This window comes from Bactrocera neohumeralis, chromosome 2, assembly GCF_024586455.1.
Source record: "Bactrocera neohumeralis isolate Rockhampton chromosome 2, APGP_CSIRO_Bneo_wtdbg2-racon-allhic-juicebox.fasta_v2, whole genome shotgun sequence".
Classification (NCBI taxonomy): domain Eukaryota; kingdom Metazoa; phylum Arthropoda; class Insecta; order Diptera; family Tephritidae; genus Bactrocera; species Bactrocera neohumeralis.
Genome location: NC_065919.1, coordinates 63,380,964 through 63,394,324, shown reverse-complemented (window position 1 = coordinate 63,394,324; position 13,361 = coordinate 63,380,964).

Below are 13,361 nucleotides of genomic sequence, written 5' to 3'. Positions count from 1 at the left end.
AGCACAAACGTTCTTTTTTGATTTAAGTTAAACATTTTTAGAGTGGTTATGTATTATATTATATATTTTAAACTATTGGCAAAATCATTTTCAATTCGAAGTTAAGAGACAATGGACGTTTGTTCATTATTCTTTTATATTTAGAATTTTAGGGCTATTATGCTCTGAATTGCATAAAATTGTCAGAAAATTAGAAAAACTTTGTACCTTTCAAATATGGCATATAAAGCAGCGTTACAATTTGACAACCATTTATTGTATTCAAGCAGCAAATGAATATCGCATTACTAGTTTATTAAGTTGTACTCTCAAGTGATCAAAAATGCAGACAAAGTGCTAAGAGAATGTCTACTATCATGAAAATTAAATTGCCATAACTAACTGAATAAATGCTGAAATGCTGTCTCCAAAAAATGAAATATTTAAATTTCAAACTTACAGCGGATATGAATAGAACAATGCAGTCTTACATGGCATCTTAGTATTTAATACATAGTTAAAGCAAGCACATAAATGTAGCTGCATCTGTATACTAGTATGTACATATATATATAACTCTATTTAACTGTACATGTGTATGTTTGGACCGGAAAAACTGAGCTATAAGTAAGGATGTTGCAATGCGGCTGGTGGACGCCCACTTGCGCACACACGCACACACATACTCATACAACTGAGCACACACTTTGACAGTTATGAGCTGGCACAAAAACAAAAAATACAAAAACTGCAGAAAAAGTTGAAAATTGCAAGACGAAGCCAAGAAGAAGTGGTTGCAAAACTTTGTTCCTAGGTATTTGTGTATGCTGCCATGTCTTTGAAGAAAAGGAAAAACTGAAAGTATTGCAAAAGTTCGACAGCAGCAGCTGAAGAGCAGAAAGTTGTTGGAGAAAGGGAAAAAAGGATAGTAGAAATTTAGAAAAAATACAAAACAAAAAAAAAATGAGCGAATGGGAGGTGGGTGGCGCTAAAGTTGAAATGCATTTGTACAAACGGTCAGATACAGGGTGAGAGTTTTGGTTCAAGTGAGTATAGGGTTTAAGTTTTAACAGGGTATATAGTGGTCAGCAATAATATGTAAGAGTTGTTGCTTTTATTAGCAGTATTCATGATGTTGTTTTTATTGTTATAAATGTGTAGTACATTAGCCTGCACCATATTAACGACAATAACTATTTAAAAAATAATAATTTCTATTTCTAAATTGTATTAAAAATTAATAAAAAAAATGCAAATAATTCCCGTTATTTTACATACTAAATTTTTATATAATTTTGTAAAATTTATTGTATAAAATAAATCGAGCAATTATTAAAAAATATTTCCTTTCTAATTTGAAAAAAAAAAATTATGTTTTAAAAATATTTTTTGTTGTTGTATATTCCAACCAAAATTTTTATGTTTTTTTTATTGTTTTAAAACGCAAAATAAATTACTTATTTGAAAAGAATAATTATAAAATTATGTTTTAAAAATATTATTTCTTGTTGTAAATTCCAAAAAAATATTTTTGTTGTTTTCTATTTTTTCAAAACTAAAATAAATTATTAAAGTGGTAATTATTATTTTAAAAATATTTTTTACTTAAAATATATCTTTAAAATTTTGGTAAAAACTTTTAAAAATGTAAAGTTTTTGTTGTAATTGTACAAAAACAATGCTTGTTGTTGTTGGTTTACAACTCTAATTAAATTATAAAAATATAGCTTTTTTTGCATAAATTCTTTAACTTTTTTATTGTTGTTGCTGGCAGAATAGACTTATTGGCCTTATATCGTTGTTGTTGTTGCTTGTTAGTTTGGACTTTTATTACACTGTAAGCAGCATTTGAAGCTTCCAATACTAGCAAACCTCAGCTTAAAATAAGCACTAACAACTCCTCGTACAACAACAAAAAAACGGCATTGTTGTTGTTGTTTAATATAGTACATTGCTGGTCATGTAAGAATTTTCCTTCAATGCGCCTGACACTGCAATGGCAAAGGGTGCAACACCAACCAATGACTACAACAACAGCACTAAAAGCATATCAACAACAATAAAAACAACGAAGACGTACGAAAAAATTGTCAGCAGCAGTTTGCGACCTTACGATGGACATTCGCTCAAAAGTAACGTGGAGGCGCTTCTATTTTTTCACGCTGCAGCTGAGCGAATGAGCGTAAAGTGGTGGCAACGACAACAATAACTGCAAAGCAAGCAATAAAAACGCTAACTACGGCAATTCACAAGGTGCAGCTAGCATAGTTTGAGTACAACTCAAATATTTTGTAGTGAAAAAGTGCAACTCCATGTGTGGAGATGATTTACAGCGGCGCCCACTTTGCGCACACCACCCCACCAACACCCAAAAACCGAACCGAACCATTAACATCCTTTATGCGCATATAATACGCCTTCGAGTGCACACATACATGCTCACATAAAATGCATACAAACATATGTCTGTGTGTGTGTGTGTGGAACTGCAAGTACTACAACAACATTCGTTTGGTAGAGAGAGCCCACATAAGACAGCCAGTCTTTTGGTCGTTGAACGTTGGGTGGTGACGGTAATGAAGAAGGTTGCATGCAACTGGCAACGATTGCGGCCACGATGACAGCGCTGACGATGATGATGACGATGGCAATGGCGACCACGACAACGACAACAACGACGACGACGACGACGATGAAGAGAAGGAGTATTTGTTATGTGTGCATGACAATTCATCTCTTTCTTATAAACGCAATTTATCAAATGGCAACGACGACAGCAACATCCAAAAGCACAAGCAGCAACAACATCTGTACATCAGTCGCTTTCATTAGACGTTCAAAGGCAGTGGCTGCCAAATAAAGCCAAAGTAGACGACGGCTACGACAATGACGACGATGACTATGACGACGACGACGACCGCGACGACGTTGCCGGTGACGCCGAAGTCGAAGACGAAGTGGTAACGACCACTTTGAAGTTGACGATTGGCAGCAATGACAACAACAACAACAATATTAATAACAACATTTATAAGCAATGGTAGCGAAAGCATAGCCAAAGTATCATTATTGCGATGGCAGTAGGAGCTGTTAACGAAAAAAATTGCACCTCTCATTTTTGCACACGTTTGTGACAATCATTTGTGGTGGTGGTGGCGGCGGCGAGTACATAAGTGGGGCCAGCACTGCAAGAGGCGCGCCAAGGCGAGAGCATGTGTGTGCGCTGTCCGAGTGAAGTGGCAGTAAAAGGATATTATTTACGTATATAAACGAAAGATGAATAAATGAATGGTGGCTGAGACTGAAGTTGATGAGAGCAAGGCTCTATGAAGTATTTGCCTCTGCGGCGAAATTTCTGTAAAAAAAATTTCAAAGTCGAAGCAAAATTCCTATTTTAATTACACTGATATTAACAACCGATCACCTTAGCGGAAAATCACTTCCTCAAAATTATAAGACACATTCGACAGTCATACAGGAGATAATGAAAAATGTAGTCAGGAATTCTTCACTCAGACCCACACATACATACATACATACATATGTGTGTATATATTGTTTGTTACTTGCGCGCACTGAGCGAACAAGTGCAATAATGGCGCTCTGCGCTGCCAACGACAATCGCCAATCGGCAAATATTCAGCCATCAGCCGTCAGCCATCAACCCGCTGCCGTAGCGGGCCCGTTGTGCTGAGAGTAGCGGCGCCGCGAGCGGCAGGGTTTGTTTTGCTCATATTTCATGTCGACGCGTTGGCTGTTTTGCGGTCATACGAAAATAAGCTACTTGCCTTTTTGTTGCTGCCACAGTTGCTGTTGCTGTAGTTGTGGCTCACGCACACGTGTTGGCCGTCAATTTTTATGGTTTGTTTTTGTTACTTTCGCCGTTCTTTTTTATTTTATTGCCACTACGAAATCGCTATGAATTGTGGCGAAGAGTACAGCTGCTGTGTGCTGAACGAAATGGCAATATGCTTGAATATGGCGAGTGGAGCGAAGAGCGCGCAAATGAGCGGCGACGCTCCGAGAGTGTGTTTAAGTGAGTGAGTACTATAATTACGGCGAAATGAGAAGTACAGTTGAGAGTGCGGCAGCGCTCTTTTTAAATAATTCTCGGTTCGAGTGAGTGAGCAGGCACAAGGGGAAGTGAGTATGTTGCCTTGAGTCTGCTTTTTGAAAACTGAGTGTGTACTCTCTGTAGTGTTCAGGACTCATGCAATGATTTATAAGGATAACAACGCAAATGCGTCGGTATGTAAATAAAGTTTTATTTCGGCTAAATAACTAATTGTTTGCTAAAATTGCCAGCGCGTAATTATGTTGTTTGACTAAAAATTAGACATATTCCTTCATTTCATATATACCGTGACACCCAATTTGAAATTGTATTTTACGCGTGTTTCATTCACTTATTGAATTACGGCGAATTATGCAACTCGATATTCGCCGCTGCTATTTGCTCCATTGTAGCTGAAAATTTTCCGGCACACATGTGTACTAAATTTTGGTGTTTTTTTTTGTTTTTTGAGGTGTACGCATTTTCTTGCAGCACCGCCACAACACGCTGGAAACAGTTCCAACTGCGTACGCGTGTTTGATGACAACAAAAAATTCACTTTAAATTCCTTGCCGTCGTCAGTTTTATTTTATAAAATCGATTTCATTAGATTTTTAACGTGTTTTAAAGCATTTTTTGCTTTCATTTTAATTTTTAGTTTGAAGTGCGTCAAATCAACGTTAATTGTAGTATATTTGAAGTTAACTGCCGACGGTTTAACACACGGAAGTTTATTATATCGAAAACGTTTTGTGTTTTGTACATTACAAACGCGTTAATTTTTATTACGTAATCCATTAAGTAGTTACATTAGCTCGTCGATGTGTTGCTTTGAGTAGAAAACTAAGCTCAAATAAATAACAAATAAAAATAATTTGATATGAAACTTAATATTGATAAAATTTTAAAAATTTCAAAGGCATGTATTCCGAAAGCTAATAGCTACTTTTAAAAGTATGTCCATAATTTTCAATACGTGAAGCATTTTCGTAATATCTGAAATAAAAATTCGTAAATGCTCAAAATAACTATAAAATTGTGCTTGAATCCGCATGAATACTTCAAATATAGTTTCTATAAACATTTAACTTGAGTTTAATGCTATAAAAAATTTAATTATTCTTATGTCAACAATAATTTTTGATATATTTTCCAATATATGGAAAATACTCAGGAGTAAATTTTTTTACAAGGACTATAAAATTTCCATATGAAACATTGTATGCTGAGCGCAGATCAATGCGAGCTGAATTTTTTAGATTTATTTGAAAGTAGATATATTGGCCGGACCTCGACAAATAAAAAGCTAAATTCCTAATAACAAACCATTGCGCTTTTGAATGTTAGAAGGATAGCATAAATATATATAAATATATACCGTTTGATGTGAATCAAAAATTCAGCTAGGCGTATATTGGTTTGGCATATATCTATATAATCTTTTTTTTCACAAACATGCAAGCATTGAAACTATTTTAAAACTGATTATGAAAATTATATACTGTAGAACCCAATTTTGAAGTAAAATGCTCCGTCATACCGCTTCAGTTAATATATTTTATCCTAATGCTTTTTAAAAGATAGTTGTCGATGTTAATGAACACTTAATACTCATAGGGAAATTTACCGTTGCCTCATTTCATATGATAATGCTTAGTATTGTTTACTTCAATCGTCCTTGGACAGATATCTAATAGGTGTTATACATAGTGAGAAAAATGTACCCGGAAATTGTTATTTAAGTTCCCCGGGTAAAAGATATTAACAAAAAATATATTTTGCTCAGTTGGTAGGACTGTCCTTAATTTCTATGCCAAATATGAGATTTCTTTACAGCAGCTGTTTAAGTCGGTACACCTCAGTAGTGCGTTGCGATTTCTGTTGCGATGGATAAAAGTATCGAAGAAAGAATTTTTCTCAACTTTTGTATTTTCAACCAAATTTCGTGTGCGGTGATTCAGTTTTATAAAAAACACAAGCCACCACAAGTGGTTCAAATCCTTCAGAGACGGTCAAAAGATTGTGAAGATATGCTTGGTTCTGGACGTCCTTCAACTGATGAAAATATTAAAAAAGTAAAGAATATGGTGCTTGAAAATCGTTAAGCAAGTGCTAGAGAATTGGCAAGAGAGCTCGACATCTCTAGCGAGTCCATTCGAATGATTTTGAAAGGTATTTTGAATGTGAAATGCGTTCTTGCTCGACTCGTCCCGATAAAGCTGAACTCTTTTCAAAAACAGTACCTTAAACAGGTCTCTTTGAACATGCTTGATCGTGCGAATTCCGATACCACAGTCATGGAGAGCGTTATAACTGCCGAAGAGACATGGGTTTATGAATTTGACATTCAAACAAGTCAACAATCATCGGAATGAAGGGGGAAAAAACCGACGAAACCAAAAAACCACACCAAAGCCGCTCAAAAATCAAAGTGATGCTCATTGTTTTTTTGATATTCGTGGTTTGTTGCGTCATGAATTTGTTCCGGAAGAGCAGACGGACAATAAGGAGTTCTATTTTGCCATATAGAGTCGTGAGTACAGCAGTCGAAAATGGCCAGAATTGTGCAAGAACAATTCTGGATTTTATATGATCATAATGCAACATCGCATCGAGCCACGATTGTGACCGAAATAAAAGCCAAAAATACAATGTGTACCATCGATCAACCACCGTATTCACCACATTTGGCTCCGTGTGATTTTTTCTTGTTTCCCAAACTGAAATTGCCGCTCCGTGGAATCCGTTTTCAGTCGATCGAAAATATGAAATAAAATTCACTGTAGGATTCATCCCAAAAGTGCTTATGGAAAGTGTTTCGAGGCTTAAATGTATTACATCTGGTATGAATTACTTTGAAGCCGAACAAATATGAACAAATATTGATGAATAATTAAATATTTTGCGTTTTATTTACATTTTCAATTGCCGGGTACTTTTTTGTCACAATGGATAACCAATTGTTTTTGTGAGCTGCGGTATTCATTACAATTATAGAAAGGAGAAATTATGTTTGCTCATTAAATAGAATTAGGTAAATTAAAATACATTAAGTATATGGAAAAAATTAAATAAATTTATAAAAAATTAATTTAAATAAAAAATTTTAAATTAAAAAAATTTGATTAAAAAATGGTCATCAAAGAACTAAATAAAGGTTAAAAGTACAATTAAAAAAAAATTAATTTCAAAAGTTCTCTATCATAAAGGAAAGACTAAAACTAAAAATTAAACAATATATATTATTTTTGTTTTTTTTTCAATTATAATTATGCAACTCAAACTATAAACGCGCGAATTCATCCATGTCACGTATTAATTATTGTCTTGCATGTATTTTAAATGACATTTGACACAATTTGCTTTATTTGTAATAAATATTTTTTTTACATATTTGTTTTTGTACGCACTGCAAGCCTTTAGCATGTTCTTTAATACACACACGCGCTACTTTTAATACACTCACATCAATATATAAATTTTCTACGCTGTCATCAGAGCAAATATTTGCATATAACTTTACCGTTTTGCTGTTTTGAATTATGCCCATTTGAAACGTAAATATGGCCACTTAATTTAAAATACTTATGTTTAATCAAGATAATCATGCAAAGCTTCCATTTCTTCTGTGTATCACTGGATTCTGCAGCTGTTTGTTTGCTTTGGACATACTTTCTGCATGACTGAACGACTAAACAACCGCTTTGACTTACTTTGCAGTATATTTTATAAAAATAAGTGATAAAATAAAGCAATATGCACATGAAAATATAATCTGGTCTTAGTAAGTGTATTTAGATTAATGCTATGCTACTTAGCTGCATTAAATTTATGTTAACATATGTGTAATCATAATATAATTAGTACTACTTTTATTGCGCAATATTAGTGATTGTATTTTTATCGTGTCACATCCTTTTCGTAATCAGAATATATTTTTAAATTTAAGTGAAGAAGTTTTAAATTTATTGAAATTTTTTTATATTTTTATATTTCATAAATAATTATTTATAATGAAAATAAATAGTTTTTTTTTGTATTTTATTAATAATTATTTAAGTACTATTTTTATACTCTCGCAACAATGTTGCTAAGGAGAGTATATAGTTTTGTTCACATAACGGTTGTTTGTAAGTCCTAAAACTAAAAGAGTCAGATATAGGGTTATGTATACCAAAGTGATCGGGGCGATGAGTAGATGTCGTCTGTCCGTCCGTCCGTCTGTCCGTCCGTCTGTCCGTCCGTCCGTCCGTGCAAGCTGTAACTTGAGTAAAAATTGAGATATCATGATGAAACTTGGTACACGTATTCCTTGGCTCCATAAGAAGGTTAAGTTCGAAGATGGGCAAAATCGGCCCACTGCCACGCCCACAAAATGGCGGAAACCGAAAAGCTATAAAGTGTCATAACTAAGCCATAAATAAAGATATTAAAGTGAAATTTGGCACAAAGAATCGCATTAGGGAGGGGCATATTTGGACGCAATTTTTTTGGTGGGCGTGGCCCCGCCTACTAAGTTTTTTGTACATATCTCGGAAACTACTATAGCTATGTCAACCAAACTCTACAGAGTCGTTTTCTTCAGGCATTCCCATATACAGTTCAAAAATGGAAGAAATCGGATAATAACCACGCCCATCCCATACAAAGGTTATGTTGAAAATCACTAAAAGTGCGTTAACCGACTAACAAAAAACGTCAGAAACACTAAATTTTACGGAAGAAATTGCAGAAGGAAGTTGCACCCAGGCTTTTTTTTTTTAAATTGAAAATGGGCGTGGCCTCGCCCACTTATGGACCAAAAACCATATCTCAGGAACTACTCGACCGATTTCAATGAAATTCGGTATATAATATTTTCTTAACACCCTGATGACATGTATGAAATATGGGTGAAATCGGTTCATAACCACGCCTTCTTCCAATATAACGCTATTTTGAATTCCATCTGATGCCTTTTCTGTATAATACGAGTATATACATTAGGAACCAATGATGATAGCGGAATAAAACTTAACAAAAATACGGTATTTGAAAAATATGTAAATGACGTATAATGAAATCTCGATTATCACTTTATCATGCGAGAGTATAAAATGTTCGGTGACACCCGAACTTAGCCCTTCCTTACTTGTTTTATATTATATTTCAAAAGTTGCGCTGAATATTTTCATATCTTTGCATATTTTGAAATAATTGAAAAAAAACAATAATGAAATGAGAAATATTTTATGAAAATTATACAACTTTTACATATTTCAATGTTCTTTCTATGTATATAAAAGCATTTTTAAGCATCGAATTGTTTGGCTGCCGAAATTATTGTGCAGTGACTGTTATCTCCTAAAATTGAATGCTTTCACTTTTATCACTTCAAATCTAAAATAAATACACCATCAATCATATTTTTCTAATAAGCGATGAGACAAAACATATTTATCAGTTTATTGATCTGAGCAATAACTTAGGAACATAAGCAACTGATATATAGTACACACGTACCGTTTGATGTATGTATTAGGTAGTCGAAAAAGTCTTTTCGTATTTTGTCAATAGGCGTCGTGGCAGTCGGACAAGTACTATATATCCAGTGCTACCAATAACATTGTGTCATACCATATAGTGTTGGAATAGTGAGATTTTAAGCTTCATTTAGCAAAAAAAATTAAATTCGGCGAGTTGAAAAAAGTTACAGCTGTTCAAAAGTGAGTGAAAATAATGAAGAAATTCGCTACTTCAAAATGAGAATATTCCCCGAAAATTTGCAGTGGATCCGGCAAATATGCCGGAGATATGAGCTCTACTGTAAGCATTTTTTAATTCAGTGCAACCGGTTCCCAAAATTTAAAACACATTTTTCTCGAATATAGTAGTGGGAAAGGCAAATTTCTTCGAAACGGTTCGATCGATCGGCTAAAAATTTTCACACGACCTAGTTATACTTGTCTGATAATAATAAAATAAAACAACGATCTTTGAGTTTAATGTCGATTTGAAAGCCACTCTGAAGAGTAAAGTAAAAAAATTACAAATTTTGGAATGCCGCCATTATCACCGTTATCTATCATCTATGAAGTATATGTACTACTGTGAGCAAAAAATAGTCGGACTTTTTTTCATTTTGCGCGAAAATTCATTCGCCGGAATTTTTTTTTCTAGGTTGGTATAACTGTTAATAACATCTGTGCCAAATGTCACATCAAAATAATCATTAGTGTTTAGCATACGCTCGTTGTTCTGAACTACATAAAGTGCATTCGGCGATTTTTACGATGAATGAAATTATTCTTGAAAGAAGTTTCATTAAATATTATGTGCGGAATCAAATTTCGGGTGCAGAAACGTTCAGAACGTTGGAAAATGTCTTCGGTGATAATCGTTTGTCACGAGCAAGTGTTTTTGATTGGTATAAATTATTCAAAGAGGGTTGAAAACGCGTTGGCAGCCATCACCATCAACTGATGATCAAAACGTCAATAAAATAAAGAAATTTGTACTTGAGAATCGGCGATTAACAGTCAGAGATCTCAATGACATCGTTGGAATATCATTTTGAAAGATCATTTGTGCCTAAAAAAAGTGAAAGCATGATCGCTTCGAAAATTACTCAGTCTTTTTCGAAAAACAGCGTGATGTTAACGTCTATGAAACAATGCTTTCCGACTACCAAGTCATCATGAAATGTATTATTACCGGAGATGAGCCTTGGATCTATGCTTACGACCGGAAACAGATGATCAATCGGCCGAATATCGTGGCAAAGGTGTGCCGCAGCCAAAAAAAACCACGTCAAACAGGTCAAAAATCAAGGTTATGTTGACAGTTTTCTTCGATTATCGAGGTGTAGTGCATTCTAAATACCTTTAGACCGGCCAAACTGTTAACAATTAATACTATTGGAGTGTTACACGTCGTTAGCGTGAAACTATTATTAAAAAGAGGCCGAAATAATGGATTTAGCACCACGCAATGCATAGTGCTTTGATTTTTTTTTGAGAATTTTTCGCCAAATTCTCAACCATTTTCGTACCGCAACAAAAATATTCGACTGATTTAGCTATGTGTGACTTTTGGCTATTCAGCAAACTCAAACGACCGCTTCGGGGCAACCGTTTTGAGGCAATTGAAGACATTATTCATTTTAAAATTTTACGTCTTATTATTTTTTACTTATAGTAGTATATAGGTTATAAAATTTTGTGATTTTTGGAGTTAAAAGAAGTTTTAAGCAGAAATATCTTCCTCACTGCCAGAAAACTTTTTACGGAATCCCTCTTGGAGATCGGCTGCGGTATCAAGGAGATCAAAATTTTTGAAATCAATTATTAAATTCTGTAAACGTAAACTATTTTTTTATTTATTTTTTATTAAAATGCCTGTTGAAAAAAGTTAAAATAAAAGTACGTTTTCTGATTTGCTTGTAGAAGTCATCCCTTAAAATATTTAATGAGACTTTTTGTAAATAACCGTCGATTTACTGCAACATTTTTAAGACAAAACTTATTTTTATTATGCAATTTTTGAGAAAACTCCAACTAGTAACTTTTATTTGCTTGTATAATATCACTGTTATAATAAATATGTATAAAAATATATTAATATATAATAGATGTTATATAATTATGCCTAACATATTCATATAAGAGTAAAAAATTACTTTTATTTTAGAGAGAAATAACAAATGTAGCAATTATTATAATATAATATTTTATTTAGTATTAAAAAATAAAAATTTTACACACTTTGTATTTTTTATTACTTTCGAACAATAAATCTAACTTAGTAAATGAGTAAATAAATAAATATATTCTGAAAATAAAACACGACTTTTATACATTTTAATACAAAAAAACTAGTATTCTTAATTTATTTCACATTTCCATATTCCACCCAACATTTTTGGAAAAAATTTAATTAAATGTGAGTATTATAATAGATTTGACTTCACCTATTCAACCATAACTTATTGAACTGTTGTTCGCTGTTTACCAGTTCCCTAATTATTTTGGCATACAAACCTTTCTGATGCCGTTCAAAAGCCAACAAAAGTATAAAAATGCAGCTGTGAAGTGTGGGAGCTCAGCTGTAAACAGGTCAAAGCCGAAATTTGTACTTTGACGTATTAATCCGTTGCCAGACCATGAACTGCAAGATCACAATAGTTATATTTACATGTGTGTTTGTATGTAACTGCTGGCACCTTGCGCCAACGATCTAGTTGGAAAGTGCAATCTAGATGTGTTGCAAAACCAGCTGAAAATTAATGTTGAAGCGTGCATCCGCTCCAATAGCAACAACGCTGCAAATACTTACCCTATATATGTACATATCTAACTGAAAACCAAATAATGACAAACATTTCTAAAAATACTGCAGCTACCTATGACTTCATATATGACACTCTCCCTTGCTAATAAATTGTCCTATTTTGTCGCTCGAAGTGCTCAAAAACTTGTGACTTTCATAGGTTAGGTATTTACATATATATGCCTAAGTACATAAGTAAATATATTTTGACTTAACTTACTCCAAATAAATACATAATTTTCATTTGTCTTATAGAATAATTTTACCTTAGCAACACTAACTTACCTTCGCTTGGGCTTGTCGTGCATTGCGTATGCATTGTTGTTGCCTCATTTAGCCTGTTACTGCCAAAAAGGGATCAGCTTAAAAGGATTATACACTTTGTTTGAGTTTTGTTTAAATGGTGTGTTGTAGTTAGTTTGCCTACATGGTAAATAAAGTATTTTCGCAAATCTAATGTCCTGCTGTGTGCGGAATTTAGGCGTATAGTCAGTTTCCCTTCGGTACTCGTATATTTGTCTGCGCCAAAGTGCGTCAAAGTGTTTTTGCAAAGTCATGCCTGCGGGGGTCAATCGTCAAAGGCAGTGCAAATATAAATATGTGCGCAGAAATGAGCCTAAGAAAGGCCTAAATTTTCTATGATAGTTCCAAAATGTCACTTGGTATAATTTTTTGTCTTGTTTTGTAAATTTTAGTTTAAAAAAAATAGGCTTTTTTGACAATCCATCTACTTTACTAGCAAGTCTTAGGTAGATTAAGCTCAAGTTATTCCACAGAAAATAAAAGTCGTCCGTCGAGTCACTTTGAAAAAAAGTTATGCCAAAGTTTCACCCAGCAGCCCACACTCAAAGCTCAAAACATCTCTCTAAAAATAAACTTTACATTTTAGAGCCAAAATCGCACATTTTACCCCCTCCTACATATATTGAAAATACTATTTACTGTCTTAAAATTGCCTAAAATATTACTTTTATTGATTTCATAACTTTACTTTTTCAACCGGCAATAGCTTCAATCAACG